Source organism: Lissotriton helveticus, chromosome 6 (genome assembly GCF_964261635.1).
Source record: "Lissotriton helveticus chromosome 6, aLisHel1.1, whole genome shotgun sequence".
NCBI lineage: Eukaryota > Metazoa > Chordata > Amphibia > Caudata > Salamandridae > Lissotriton > Lissotriton helveticus.
The window spans coordinates 15,120,394-15,135,188 of record NC_136067.1 but is presented as its reverse complement, the minus strand read 5'-3'; the positions used below and the strand labels follow the sequence as shown (position 1 = coordinate 15,135,188).

General features: G+C 47.9%; 1 protein-coding gene across 1 annotated transcript in view; it reads left to right on the top strand.

Annotated features, from left to right (window-relative positions):
• Positions 1-14,795, top strand: part of DRC5 (dynein regulatory complex subunit 5) — a 114,633-nt gene that overhangs the window by 34,703 nt on the left and 65,135 nt on the right. The gene's annotated exons all lie outside the window — the stretch shown is intronic.

Below are 14,795 nucleotides of genomic sequence, written 5' to 3'. Positions count from 1 at the left end.
AGTGTCTTCATCCTGTTTCTGTTTACATGCTGAGATTGCATCCCAATCTTCCTTTTTCGTGGCTAGTAACCTTGGCAAGACCTGTATCAATAACTCGGGCAATTCTTTACATTTGTCCCCAAGACCGGTACCTGGTACTCGTGAATTGTCTTCAGCTTCTAGAGCTATCCAATCTATCTTTTTCTCTCCCACCTCCCATTCTTTTTCCTTGAGTTTTTCATATACCCCTGCGGGCAACAGGACTTTTAGCATTTTAATGATATCTGGATACGTGTATTCTCCCATACGGAGCATGTCTTTTAATTCTCGATGGAACCCTGCTGGATCTTTGTCGTGACAGGGAATTAATTTCTTCATCTCTAAGAGTTCCATCTTTGTGATAGGGGTGTAAACAAATACTCGTTGCATTTCACCACCCGCTGTCCTAACTGGGTGTACTTCTCGTAATGGATGCTGTCTATCTATGTAAAATGGTTTACTTTCTGGAGGTGAGACGTGAACAAAATGCGGATTAAGAAACGTTCTATATTTGTGGCGCTGTTCTAGAATAACACTAATTAAATCGGTACCTAAACCTTTCCATTTATACTGGAGTAACTCGTTCAGAACATCATGTAACGGACCTGGATCAGAATGCTGACCCTCATACAATGTAATGAGGTGCTGGATCATATACATACCCACCAGTCGCTGCTCGGCTGGGGGCCGTTTCAGAAACATTTGTGCCACTATTTCGTCTGGAAAAGTGGTAGAATCAGTAATCCATCGGACTGCTGATCGGGCTAGTTCTTGTTCATGCATGGTACTAAGTTCACTATAACCGATTCGTGATTTCAGAATGTGATCGGTAGCTTGAAATACTTGCTCAAGAGAACCTTGTTCTGGTGCTGGAGGAGGAAAAACTTTCTTGTGATCTAGACGTGAATGTCGGTCAGGAAGTCTAGTTCTACCTACATACGCTATTCTGGCGGTATTCTTGTCGTCTACCTCTTCAGTAGAAGAGTTGTCTTCTTTCTCGCTTACTTGTGCTCCTTTGCGTTTCTCATGTAACTTTATTATTTCCCTACGGATCTTCTTGTACATACTCTCTATACTACTTAGTGTCCTGTGTCTTCCCTCGGCTATATTATCACTCCACTTTGTCAGGACTCTCATTTCGGTCGGATCTTTAGTCGGACAATCTTGTTCCCTTATTAAACAATTAATTAGAAACTTTAAAAGCATGAGCTGGGTCTCAGCTTTCCTTAGAGACATGATCTCGCCAATACTTTCTGGATCATCCCCTGTACGGATGAAACGATATATTCTGTCTAGATATTCTTTCATATTCGGTAGGGTGTCTAAATATTCGGTCACCCGTCTTACACGCAATGAATACATAACCATATTATCATCGCCTGGGACTGGATCATAACGGCATTCGGTGAGAGCTCGTTTGATATCTGCAACGGACTGATGTTTGGGCGTACGCTGTAACGCACGTTCATGTAACTCGACTAACGTTACACGTTTGTGTGGCGGCGGGGTACCAGGAGGACCTCCCCCCGCGGCTCCTAAACTAGAATCGTCGACTGGTACTATTCGTGCTGGGAGAGTGACTGATGTAGCGGGTACTTGTACTGTGGGCTGGACCGGGGGTACCGTAACAGGTACTGCAACGGGTGCCCCGGTGGCTGGAGGAACAGGCATTACATTATTTACAGGAGCTGGCGGAACAGGATTTGCATATTCTGGGACCGTGTCGTCCAAATAGGACGAGAGAAAAATATCAGCTGCGGTCGGTTTGTGACGTAGCTTAATCGGAACTAATGGCGGCGGGAAATTACATGGTGCTTCCGGGGTTGCTTTTGGCAAGCCCTCGGCAAGAAGAGGATACATACCCTTATTAAGGGCATTTCTCTGTCTGTTTGACTGTTCGGCTTTTACTCGTTCACCTATTTCGATTAATTCCCTTTCTTGGGCTCTTTCTGAGGATTCCCTACTTAATTCTAACTTTCTGATTTCTTTTTCGGTTCTTTTATGAGATTCTTTGCGCCATAACTCGATGGCATCTTTCTGGGACTGTCTGGATTTCTTTTTCCATAATGCTTCTTCTACTCGCATGATGCACTCGGCATCCCATGTACCTGATACAGGCCATCTATATTTCTCTTCTAGATCTTTAGTATACTCGACCCATAAGTCTAGATATAATATGGCACTTATGCCATGTTTATGATACATAAAATGACCTGGACTGTCCCTAGGCGGGACAGGAACTGCTTCTTCGAGCAGACCTTTTCTGGTTTTTAACTGACGTAATTTCGAGAACAGAGGCATGACTTAGACTGGAATCTGGACACAATACAATACACAATAAACACAATAATAACTTGAAAAACAAATCACTCATACCACGACACTGAAAACACATGAATTGACATTTAACAGTTCGGACAGAATATCACCTGGAATACTGAGAACAGAACACATGAATTTCTCGAGAACAGAACAGAACTTACTGGAATGACTAGATGCACTGCTAAAACAGTACGAAACTTACCGGTCTCATAAAGAGACACGTCAGGACCCGCATCCACCTAGGTGGACACTTCGTGTTGGATCTGTGTACCCAAACCCACGGACCAGAGACAAATTACTTTGACCCTGTCTAGATACTACCCCAGCAACGGTACTCACCGGGCAGCAAGAACGGAAGGCCTCGGACTGGACTGGACTGCTACGACGACGGACGGACGAACTTCGGACTTCAGTTACAGGTGGGCCTCCGGATACCTCGGACCTTGGACTCTCGGCTTGGGCTCTGGTCGGGACTCGCCGCGTTCCTCCACCGCCTCGTCTGGACGCTGGACCGCAACCTCCGTCTCCTCCGTGGGCCTGAGGGATACTTGAAGCAGAAATATCTGCACGTGGCCGGTATGGTTCCGTCACGGCTGCAGAGGATCAGGGGGCCTGCGTGGCTTCTCCGGCGCGTGGGGAAGGGCAAGTTCCTGTTCGGGCGCCATTATGTGGTAAATAAATAATTAATTACCTGATCTATTTTTGACTATAATCAATAAACGGTTAGCTCAATAAATAAGAGTCAAGATACGAGGTAGCTGGAGTATACAGGCTTTAATTAATCATAAAAGGACAGGAACAGGACAGCCTGCATGGGAATAGGATGGCAGCTGCCGGGGGCAGGATCTGGGAGCATAAGAGTAACTTTTAATAACAGTGCACAATATTTATAGTTAAACAAATACATTACATTCAATACAGGGGGCGTAGCAGTAGGCGTGGTTTGTAGCAGTCGCGAAAGATAAGGGCAAAATGATGTAACAAGAAGGCGTGTACAGGGCGTATACATAGACATGTGATGTAAACGTAACAGAATATGTCATAGACGGGGCGGAAACATGGAGGGGGCTACCTGAGCAGCTGGGACCTCTAACCTAGTGGTGCGCGCAAACTGGCAATGACGTGTTACCAGGGAGAACTGGGGGCTATGACTTCTGCACTAGAAGAGGAGACGAAAGTCTGGAGGGTCAGAGCGACATGTACCTAGGCATATCTAGTATCTGGTGTTTAGAGTACATGTTGATAGAATCCAAAAGTTATCAGGGCAAAGGCTAACAGACACTAAGACTGGTGCATGCATAATTCTATATGTAGTGCGTGTGCGAGGAATATTCTATGAATATTAATACAGTATTTCTCTTACATGGAGACATAAAGGCTAGACCATGACGGAAACTATTGATGTGATTCAGTAGCTTAGGAATGCAGAGAAGGAGGGCTGGACTGATAACTAGAAACATAACATACTGTTGGCAGACTGGGAGGCAGAGCCAGGCCGGGCCGGGCACTGCGAGGCATGAAGTAAGTGAAGGGTCAGGGATACAGGTGGGGGCTGTATCGCTCCTCGGAGAGGGTTCAGGAGACAGGAGCTGAATCTGAGTCCGGGCCCTTTTGAGGCCTAGAAACGGGGATAATTCAATGAATTAACGTGCACACTGTAAAACGTGGCAACGTAGCTTTACATAGGCCTAATATTCGTTGTATTCACGAAGACTGGAAACTGGCATACTAGAGATGGACACAACTGTAATTGCATCTTTAATCGATCAGAAGGGAATACATGCATATCGATCATGCACATATAACATAAGATGGGGAACACGTAGGCACATATGACATGGTAAAATTTACTTTTTCACACCCTGTGCGTTGACTGATGGGCCCAGAGGCAAGACGTCGCCCATCTACCGCAAAGACATCCTCAGTCACGTCCTTGGATGTAAGCTCAACGTATAGATCCTTGGCCTTCTCTACATCCATGAAGAGACCCGTGGCACCGGAGTCCACCATGGCTTCTACTGGGAACCACTCCTCTCTAACACGGAGGTGTATGGTTATGAACAAATGTCTTTGACTTGGCGGTGTTCTCAACTTTACGGAAGGGATTAGACAACGACTCCTGGAATCCCCTTCTCTTTTCCTGGAGTCCGTTAGTTTTCCGCGGGGTTGTCAACAGCGGCGGTTGACATCCTGGGGCCCTTGAAGCGACCTGTTTATGGCTTGGCCGGACACTCCCTTACGAAGTGGCCTTTCTTGCCACAATAAAGGCACAGGCCTTGTTTGCGGCGTGATTCCTGTTCCGTGGATGTTAAACTGGCCCGTATTGCCCCTACATCCATGGGCTCTAGACGTGCGGTAGGGGGTGTGTCCACGGCCCCAGAAGGCCCGTGAACGGGTAGGGCTTTATCTTTTTTCTTGTGATCCCCTCGTCGTTCCCCTAGTCTGTGGTCGAGGCGAAGGACTAAGCTGATGAGATCCTCACACGTGGCCGGTTGGGGGTCGATTTGGGCTATCACGTCCTTTAGTTCTTCACTTAGGCCTTGGTGGAAGAGCGTTGCCCTTTTTTCCGTAGGCCACTTGTTTTCCGACACCAGCCGTCGGAACGAGTTCATGTACTGCACCAGCCCGTTGTTGCCTTGGCGCAATTCTAGCAGCTCTCTATCCGCCGTATAGGAATCTGCTCTCCTATCAAATACTTTTATGAATTCTTCCTGGAAAGTGTCCCAATCGTGTATAAGAGGGTCGTCTCGGCTCACTAGTGGCACTGCCCACTGTGCTGCGTTTCCGGCCAGATACGAAATCAGAAAGGCGACTCTCGCCTGATTCGTGGGAAAAGACCTGGGCTTGCATGAGAAATGCAGGGCTACTTGCGTTAGAAAGACTTGCACTGTGCTTGGATCACCGCTGTAACGTTCGGGTGTTTCAAGCGGTATAGAAACCGGCAGTTCAACCACCACCGCAGCTGGCTGTGCCACCAGTGGTGTACCCGCATCAAACGGGTTCCTCTGGAGGTGTTCCATCCTGGCCCGTATGTCCGCGGTTTCCAACCTGGATGCCGCTAGCTCATTCTGTACTGCTTGGAGGGCGGCTAACACGTCGTCCATGTCAGCCATGTTCACCAACCCAACCGGGTGGCTGATTATGATGTAATAAGGTCGAATCTTTTGTAATCCCTGACTGCTCTCGCGGTTTGGGTAAGTGACTCTAACTCCAAACCTGACCCAAGGCGCAGAACAAATGCCACTGAGACTTAAGGTATGTGGATAAGAACTTTATGAGTTACTCATATGGTTCATGGGTTTAGTAAATTAGAATCAGAGTAGTACACCAAGGGTTAACACCACCCTTAGAGTGTAGTAGGCTCTCAGACCGTCCTCCGCATGAGTGCCCGTCCTGACACTCCCCAACGTAGGGCACCGTGCTAACTAGTGGCCAACAATACCACTCGAGCCTTTGCCTATCCCCTGACGGTCTAGCCAGCCGTCTTAACCGTCCCCTGCACGAGTGCCGGTCCCGACACTCACCAACACAGGGTACAGTCAGCCAGAGTGAGTAACAACAAGGTAAGGATGCCAAAGGCAGGGGAGTCTCTTTTCCTCCTTCTAATTCTGTTACTTGTCTTTCTTTACAGGGTAAGAAGTTAATGTCACTGGCTCCCCTGAGCATGAAATGCCCCTCCTCACGGAGCACTTTTAGACTTGGAGGCACACTGTGAATAATGCCCTCGCTTCGTGTTCGTTACGGCAAGGAAGGTCAGACCGTCCTCAATCAATAGGGCTCCGGCCAGCCTGCACTCCTGGGAACGCTGAGTACTGCGGCCGCACAATTAGCTCTTGACAAAACTGCACTGGGCTCCGATACTCTAATATGCAAAAAGGGTTGATTTCCCTTACCTTACGGCGATTCTGTGGCTCTAGAGTCCGCTACTGCAAGATTCGACGGGTTCCGCGGGTGCCGCCATTGTTTATATAATGACTCCTGAAGTGCGCACGCGTCACGCAACGCATCACGGGACTTGTAGTTCCTTCCGGTTCCGACCTCCCGGAATTGTAGTTCTTGTTTGTTTTGGTCGCGTTGTTGTGGCTCCGGCTCCTATGCGCCGTGAACATGACACCCTCCTCCCACAGCAGACCCACCCCAATTTGGCCTTGCCGGTCCCCAACCCACCCATCCCACCCCAACATCATTCTCAACACTCCCAGAAGCAGTGTGCTCGGGGGCAAAGGTCGCAGGTCAGCGCTTCCGCTGTACCAACCTCCCTTCCCGGAGGCATGACCCCTCCCCCCCCCCGCCATTCACCACCCCTACTGAATCAAAGCATTGTCGTATACCACGTCATTATACTCTGCGGATGTTCAATGTTTGTCTCTCCTTCCCTAGCAACAGAGCAGGCTTCATCTTCGCCAGATCGCTAATGGGGAGCCAGGTGCCTTATGTCTATCAGTCTGTTACTGTTTATTCTACAGAACGGCCGGCTCCACCCTCCCAGACCCCAACCTTCACTTATCTGTTGAAGCGTCCATGGCTGACCGTGGGCCGTCCTCTCGTTTCCAATCCCCACCCCCGGGTGATGAGTCCCAGCCCTTATCAGGAACCCCTGCGGCTCCGCCACTCCAACTGGCAGTAACCCCAAGATCACTCTTGCTCATCCAGTTGGCTCTTGTCGGCATCCGGCTGTTGGTCCGCCTTGCCATTCTTCTTCTCCTTTGCCCAGGTTTTTAAAGCCCTTTGCAGTTCCGCTGGGTCCATGAAGATGTGCGAGTGGCCCTGCCTGTTGACTCGCAGTTTGGCCGGGTACAGCATTGCGTAGTCTAAGCCCATTTCCCTGAGGCGCTTCTTGTGGGGAGCGAAATGCTTACGTGCTTCCTGTACTCTGGCCGTGAAGTCCGGGAATATGGAGATAGCCGAGCCCTCAAATTGCAGGTCCCCCTTGGCCCGTGCGAGGCTGAGTGCGGTGTCCCTGTCTCTATAGTTGAGTAGCTTCGCTATGATTGGCCGTGGGGGCAACCCCGGTTTGGGCTGTGGGCCCAGAGTTCGATGCGCCCGTTCCACCACGAACATTGCCGAGAACACCTCGTCCCCCAGGAGCGTGATGAGCAGCCGCTCAACGAAAAGCTCCATCTTTCCAGTCTGAGTGGACTCCGGCAGGCCTGTGAAACGGAGATTACAGCGACAAGACCGCGCCTCCAAATCCTCCGTCTTGTCCTGTAGTGATCTCATGAGGGTCTCCACTCGCCTGTGAGCCGTGTCCAGTTCCGTTTGCGCCTCCTCCACCTCCGTGATTCTCCTTTCAGCCATGTCATGTTTCTCCGCATGTTTATCCAGGCGTTCCGCCATGCGGTCCTTCCTGTAAGACATGGCATCCATCTTGGATCCCAGCGCTGTTATACTTGATTGGATACTCTGCTCCATTGAACGAAGCATCGTTTTGAGGTTCGAGTCCTCCACCTGGACCTCTTCCGTTCTCGCATCCTCGTTGCGCTGGGTGGGAGGGCTCTGCGCCGGCAGCCGCCGCTGCGAAAAAGGGAGTCTACTTTGCGTTTTATCACCCTTCCCCATGGTACACAGTAGTCAATGATAGCCGTTCTCTGCCGGGGATAGACTCTTCCCAGGAGGGGGGTGGGGGGTAATAAGGGAGGCCGCCTCCCGGTCGATTATGGGCTCGTGGTTTAGCACATTGTACGTCCCTGCCCTCCCGGTCTGGCGCCAGTGGCAACGCGGCAGAAACTCACACCCTCCTCTCCCAATAGGATTTGATGGAGTGTGGAGAGGGCGGCCCACGAAGCCGGCCCGAGTTTGGGATGGCCTCTATGCACCAGTGCACATATCCTCCAGCTATAGGCTCCGTCCGCCCGAGTCAGTTGCGCGGCCCCCAGCTTAGCGTGGGATCCAGCCTGTGGGAAAGGTCGTCCGGAGAATGTAGACTAGGCCCCTGCACACGAGGCAACAGGCAGGGTCCGGCAGCAGCGATGTCCCGCAAATGGAGCCACCGAGGCCTCGGGCTCCCAAAAAAGGGGGAGGAGAGCCGCCTCTATCTCGCCAACCTTAAGCACCTCGGGACACCAGCTGGCTGTCGCAATGTCACGGCCTCGCCCCTGTCCTACCCGGCACAGCAAAGGCGCCGCTCCGGTGCACTACTCCGGGGGGTTCAAGATGGCGCCTTCCCCGAACAGCCCCCTCCTGCCGTCTCCTCGCAGCTCCGTTACCTCAGCGCGGGTTCACCCACCTTCCACAAGGGTCCGCAATGGGAGGTCTGTCCCCGGCCGGTATTTTCGCCGCTCTGGTCACGGCACTTGGCACCCAGGGGACGGGCTCTCCTCCCTCAGCCGCACGCACTGTGACGCTCTCCGGGCCCAGGATCTACTTGAGGCCGCGGTCTGTGGCCTTCCACCTCTCTTCTGGACACACATTGTCCGCCTCCGAGTGCGCCCGCGATTCTCCTGCGCCGCTGGGTCGGAGGGATCCCCGGCACTTCCGATGCACTGCGGTGCGGGAAGGGAGACCAATAAATTGTTTTAGAGCAGGATAATTGAGGATTGTTGGTGGCGCTGGCGGAGCTCGGGAATCAAGCGGCCATCCTCGTTGCCTGCAAGCTCCGCCCCCCCCTCTATTAGGTACTTTTTAATAGGCCCTAGAATCAGACAAATGGTCTGCCTGCTGCCGAGGCATTGCTGGTCACCCCTACGGTAGGGACAGCGGATCAAATCTGGCTGGAGGCTCAACGGTATGGCTGGGCCTATAGATCGGGATTTAGGTAGCGCTTGAATGAAGCCGCAATCCCATGGTGAATATACAGGATAAATAATGCAAACATTGAAAAGGAGAGTCTAGAAATGCTGAAGCAGATGGAATATATCTCTTTACAATGGCTTGCGCTAGATGGCGCGCTGGACTTAGGAATACTATGATTTAGTTTTCCAACTCCAGTGTGGGCAACACTAGGGAAAGTGTTGGAATAGTAAATCATATTGGGGCATATGTAGGAAGCCGTTTGCGATTCGTAAACGCCGGAATTCTGGGAATTCCGGCGTTTGCAAATCGCAAATGGCGTTTTGGTATGTATGGGCCACATAGCAAAATAAGGAATTGCAAAAATTGCAATTCCTTATTTTGCTCAAGCATTTAAGGAATCACAATTTTGCAATTCCTTAAATGCTATGTAGGGGTGCCTCACAAATTGCGATTTGGCCTAAGGAATCGCAAAATACCGCCTACTCCAAGTAGATGGTATTTTGCAATTTCCTATTAAAGTGCATTTTATTTTTATTCAAAGTGCCATGTGGCACACAGACATGCCCTTAGGGCATGTCTGTGCGCCACATGTACATACATGCACATTCCAGGGGTGCAACAGGGGTCCTTTGGACACCCTGGCACCCTTGGAATTGCGATTCTCAAATTGCTATTTTCTCATAGAAAATCGTAATTTGAGAATGTATCCCCATTCATTCCTATGGGCCTATTGGCCCATAGGAATGAATGGGACACTCATTCCTTAATTGCGATTCGCAATTTGCTAATCACAATTAAGGATTTTTAGAGATTTGCAAAAAAATTGCAATTTATTACATACATTCCATTTTGTAATTCTCAAATAGCGATTCCTTACAAATCGCTATTTGAGAATCGCAAAAATGTAAATTACATACATATGCCCCATTATTCCTTATCCTAGAGCACCATCTAGCGCAAGTCGTTGTAACGATGTGCGTTGTGACAATGGGGTCGTTGTAACGACCACGTTGTGTTTGCATCGCGGAGTAAAATCTGCAATGTAAACGTTGTTTCCCAAGCAGATGTCTTCTGATGTTCACCATTTGAGTTTGTCTCACTGGACTCCTTACCAAAGTGACGTGGGATCCATGTGCATGACACAAGATGGGGTGTGAGGAGAGCTCCACAGACAGGAGAGTGCACCGGCTGCCTTCCTTTAGCTGCAGAGAGGAGACCCCCCTCAGAGAGACCCCGACACTGACGTGAGGAGCGAGGGACCATGCTAGGAACTCCAAGAGCCATTTTGTTTAGATGCAGATTCCTTTTCCTGAGGACTGGTTTATGGGCGATAGCCAGGATGAGGGGTTTCTGTCTTTCAAGGTGAGCATGTCTCTCGGCCAGGCCTGTCCTATGTGTGTCTCCATTGCTACCTTAGTAAGCTCTCGCACGTCACTGTGCCCATGTTGTGGGCGGTCCAGCTTGGAGTCTGCACCGTTGCATCCTACTGTGAAAAGCATCACTTTACACAAAGGGTGTTTCTTCAGAGCAGCCTGATAAAGAGAGGTGAAAGAGAAACCACTCCACCCCAATGTGTGCTTTACTAAAAAATGAATGCAACCACACAGATATATTTACAAGTCTGAATTCTATAGCACGTGCCACATATAGGGTTGCCAGATGGCTCTGTGTGTACTCTACATAACATGTAACCAGTCACGTGCTTTTGTCATTGCTCGTCACTCCCAGCGAGCACTAACTTGTTAAAAGAAAATGCCGGACGATCCACATGGGAGTGAGTGAGTGAGTGAGTGAGCGTGTAGAGACCCGACGACCCTGTTTAAATCCTGCACTTTGCATAAATTCACTCTACCAAATTTAGCGGTGAACACTAAAGAAACGAGTTGCAAGTACAATTTAAATGTTCTTTTTTTTTAGCACAAAAATAATTACTCGTCAGGTCTGTCCTTGCACTGATGGTCAAGTTGAAAGGCACGTGGCCTGTGTTACATCTTGGCATCTTCAAAGCTTTCTTATCCTAAGGGATTTTTCTGTATCCGCAGATGCATCAGGCTTACATCCTGTCTCCCACTAGGCACAGAGCCTGACATCCTCCCTAGTCATTATGCACTTGTCCTTCTTAAGGAAATTCTTGATCTTATTAATCAACCTAATTTTTTCTTCGTCCTCTTATTTAATTTACTTGATAAAAATCCAGAAACTCTTCCGTGTTTTCATTAAACCTATTATCCAACACTCGTCCAATGCCTGCATGACTCACACCAACAAACCAATCAGAGCTTCCTACGTATTTCCTTCTCCACTCAATACCAGCACGCTACCAGTCTATTGACCAATCAGACCTTTCAACACACCCACTTGTCTGACCAATGCCAGCGTGGCTCTTGTGACATCAGTATTACTCCTTCTACTGACCCTCCCTTTACAATCTACAGTTTTCTCACTCCTGCTGCTTCAACCAATTCTAGCGCAGCTCTCTGTGACGTCAGTACGGCTCCTGCTACTGACCGTCGCTCAACAAGGTAATGCAACAATGTATTTTACGTCTATCGTTATAAAATTCCTGTTAGTAACAACGTAAAAACAGTGCTACTCTGTCTGCTCCACTAAACCACGCACTACAAAGAGAAAATTCCTTCCTGTCACTGCGAGTAAAAACCACTGTTTACCCTTCACTTAAGCTCGGGGATGGCCTGCTACTCCTCTAGGGATACTCAACCTTTGGGAAAGGCCCAAGTTTCACAGACGGGCCCCCTGCTGTCATTCTCACTCTACTCTTATACCCTATAGTCCCTAATATACTACTGCCAGCCCTGAGTAGCTTCTCAGTATTATGACAACAGATGAGTAACCTTCTGCAGTGTGATTTCCATTTACCGCACTATTCTAAATTCCATTCCCGGGATTCCCAGATATCTCTGTACCTGTGCTTCCGAACAACATAGAACGCAACACTAACTCTTAGTGTTAAACATATAGTCTATTAGTCAGAACAATAGTCAGTAATCTATGATCAATAATCACCAAACTAATTGATAATAACCATCACTCTGATACCAGAAAATCTGATCCAGCGAAAGGCCAGGATGAACATTTCCCAATCAACAAATTACTCAAAATGGGCCTATAAACACATTCAAGTTTCCTTACTGTGTCGCAGGGGGTCAAGTTTTATTTCCCTTTGATCTGAATTAGTCAATGTCTAACTAACCTTCACAGATCAACACTCTTCTTTTGGTCAATGGACCATTAGTCGAGTAGTTGTTGGTGGTATTAACAAATTCATTAATCTATCTTATAACTTTCAATTAAATAATCACAGACTCCAGGGAAGATTTAATACATTTTATCTAATAACTCATTCAAAAACGCATCCCTCTCTTACACTCTCACCCTCCTCAATACTGTTCCGCAAATCTTTAATCTAATCAGGCTGTCTTTCAGTATTTAATCTTCCCAGTCTGTTCTTCTCAGCAGCGGCTCTCTCCCACTCCTCACTCAGCATTGACGTCTCTCAAAGCCTTAACTTTAAGTCACTCAAGTTTTACTCTTTAATTCTGCATGTCCCACCCTCAAAGTTGTAAGTCACGGATTCTGATTGGGCAGGTGCATAGGAGTTGTCATCACCTCATGCTGTCATTCTTGATTTCTTAACTAATTCTTTGTTTAGCAAACCCTTCCCATTTAATGTATTTATTGTTTTCAGAAACATTTCCTTTCACACACATTCACAAAACAGATTGGATACAAATTTTATATAAATCTACATCTTCCTTGGTTCTTGGCAGCCTGTCAATGATCCAGTCAGCAGGTCACTTAAAAACTTCAGTGCGCAGACTCAACTTGTGTTACGTTCCAACCGCCATCTTTTCTCTTGGCTCAGCACATCAGGCCGAAACGTACACTATTAATAAAGGAATCATAAACAGATGTTAATTTCTCAAATATGTTATTATCACTGTTCACCACCCACTTCTATTCTATCCCTTTTTAGTCTCTTCTTGTTAAGCAAAAGCATTAGTAGCGTCATCTCTCTTTAAATCCAGGCAAGCATATGCCAGGCACGTGGTGCCTCGAGACCTACAGTTAATCATATGGTTATTTGTTATCTGCTTTTCTTCTTTCTTTCTTTCTTTCTTTCCTTTTTTCTCTCTTTCGTACATTCTTTCTCACTTTGTCCTCCCTTTTTTCCTTGTTTTTCCTTCTTTCTTTCCTTGCTTTCTCTCTTGCTATCTTTCCCTGCCTCTTTCTTGCCCTCTGTCTTCTTTCTTTTATACATCCTTTTTCCTCATTTTCTTCACTTTTTCTTTTCTTGTTTTTTTCCTTCTTTCTTTCCTCACCCTCCTCTCCTTTCTTGCAATTTTCCTTTCTTTTTTCATTCCTTCTTTCTTTTTCTTCCTTTCTTTTTTGTTTTTCTTCTTTCTTCTTCCCTTTCTTTCTTTTTCTTCCCCTTCTTTGTTTTCCTCCCCCTTTTTCTTTCTTATTTTTTCTCCTACATTCTCTTTTCTCTCCTCTTCCTTCCTTTCTTGTCTTTCTTTCTTTCTTTCCTTTTTTCCAAATCAATTGGCTTTTTTTGGTGAGTTAACCAAGACCTTTTGATTTTACTAAACGTATGTTACTCATGGGGGTTTTCAGCCAGACTTCATCCATTAGTCTGTGGTTGTGTCTTCCACATTTTTCTTTCATGTGCTCCCGCATGCATCTAGCGGCAAAGCCTCCGCCCACTTCAGCCATTGGCTGGCTACATTGTGAGTTACATCATACTGCCCTTTCTCCAGGAGCACAATCGCAAACAAAAGAGTTCCCTTCAGTGCCTGGGATCGCTATGATAATGTTTGGTTTTTCGAGACAAAAAATACATTTTTGCCTTTAGACAATGTTTTTTCTTTTCTTTTAGAGTGATGAAGACCGGGCAGATGCCTGGACAATAATGTTTTGCAAAAATCATGACACAACAAAACAAAAATTAGCAAAAGGCAGGTAGCCAATGCCAGACCTATTGGCTTGCCAGTGCTTGTTTTAAATTTTTCCATTTGACCTTAACGTCAGTACCTTGGGATCCCCTGCTCCCCTTCAAAAGAAGGGCTGAGGCGACACAGTACCCATTGTCCTGTAATGACGGCTGCAACATTTTCCTCAATCTTACAGCCAGCCAATCAGATCACTCTGGACCATGGGACAGTGTCAGTTCTGCGTTACTAAGATGGCAGAATGGATATTCCCCCCCCTCCTTTGGCCAATCAGAATGCTCTATGTTTTTAATTTGTGGTACTGCAGTACTCGTGCAGGACTAACCGTCCAAATAGTGCTTAATTCAACATCAACATTCAAGATCAACATCTACATGGCCCCGTGTTAGACGGGGACCCTGAGGGTCGGCCGGATACCGAGGGAGAGATCCCCGAGGGGGACCGTCTCCGGCGATCGTACAGACAAGTACCCTCCCTCCCCACAAACAGGCACCACACCAAGTCGAGTTCAAGGCTTTATATAAGGTTCTTAAGGCAAGGATATCAGCGATACAGGATACTTTGGACCCGGGGGTCCTCTCACTTCTAGTCTCTGTAGGGAAAGGGGGTAGCGGGACAGTCTTGGTACCGGATCGGTACAGGTTGTGGTAAAAGGCGAGCTCACAATCCTCGAGCTGGAGGGTCTGTGGATCGGGCCGCGGCAGCGCCAGCAGGCCAAGGTGATAGTCTCATAAAGCAGAGGGCCGCGGCAGC